Source organism: Condylura cristata, unplaced genomic scaffold, assembly GCF_000260355.1.
Source record: "Condylura cristata isolate star-nosed mole 26May11 unplaced genomic scaffold, ConCri1.0 scaffold00008, whole genome shotgun sequence".
NCBI classification, from domain to species: domain Eukaryota; kingdom Metazoa; phylum Chordata; class Mammalia; order Eulipotyphla; family Talpidae; genus Condylura; species Condylura cristata.
In genome coordinates, this window is record NW_004567109.1 from 25,708,183 (window position 1) to 25,709,407 (window position 1,225).

Here is a 1,225-nt window from a genome sequence, read left to right on the forward strand (position 1 = left end):
TGTGTGTGTGTGTGTGTGTGTGTGTGTGTGTGTGTGTGTGAGACCATTCACCAGAGACAGAGTAGGGAACAGAACAGGCACGTTTACCAAAATACACTGCTGAGGGGAGTAACAGGAGAGACAGGAGAGGTCTGCCATGCCATGTGGGTCACTCCCTGCTGGGATTGAACTCCTGGTGCTGCAGTGGCTGAGGGTAGTTTCATAGTGCTGTGCTTTGCCCCTGGGTTCATTCTTTTAGTTTGGAGTAGAAGCAGCATAGGCTTAATTCTTTGTACAAGTTGAAAGGATCAGTAGGCTCCTGCAGTTAAAGGATGGATGTGGGGCCAAGTGTCTAGCAAGTAGGAACTTTATTATGCTCCTGGGTGAGGTTCACAGACCCCAAAGACAGGGTAGAGGTCACCAAAATGCCAAACCCAAGTAGGTCCAAATACTACAAACTGCTCTGTCCTCAGTTTCCTCATCTGTAAAATGGAAAGTTAAAGCCTACCTCACAGAGTTGTCATGAGAATTGAAATGACCTTTAAAAGGTGCTGAATTAAGTGACAATCTGTAGCATCCCATTTTGACCTAAACCCAGGACAGAAAATTAAGACACAGAGAAATGTGAAAACACACACACACAAGAACAAACTTACAGTGACCCAGATAAAAAAAACCAAGACCCAACTCAAGTGTCCAATTCAAAGTTCACAAGTCTACCAACCACGTCAGGCTGCTTTGCCCTTCCAGCATCCATGGTTGAGCTTCTTCTGGAGCCTGGGAACTAGGAGAAAGCCCTTGTATGGGCACTGACTAAGTCCTGGTCAAGGCTGAGCCTGGTGTGTGGCCTGGTCTGACTGATACTGGCCAGTCCATCATCAGGGTGGCTCTGAGACAGTAATGCCACCCTGAGCTTGAGATCTGGATGGGCAGGATTAGAATAGTTAGCACCAGGGTCTTCTAGGGGGAAGAGCTGGAGCAGAAGGACTTATGGTTCATGAAAGGAACCTGAGTCTAGGAGGATTGGAGCAAGCCTCTGCATCATTACAAGAATTGGGGGAGAGAGACATTTTGTTTATTTGGTTTTGGGGAGGAGTGAAGTTTTAAACAGAATCAAATTTGCATTTTTCATAAGCCCTTTGGCTGCAAGCCTGAAGGGGCTGTGAGAAAAATGTTCCCAGGCCAATGCAATGGTTCAGGGCTCGCAACTGGGCAGGGGACTAGGGAGTTGGCAGAAGAGATGGAA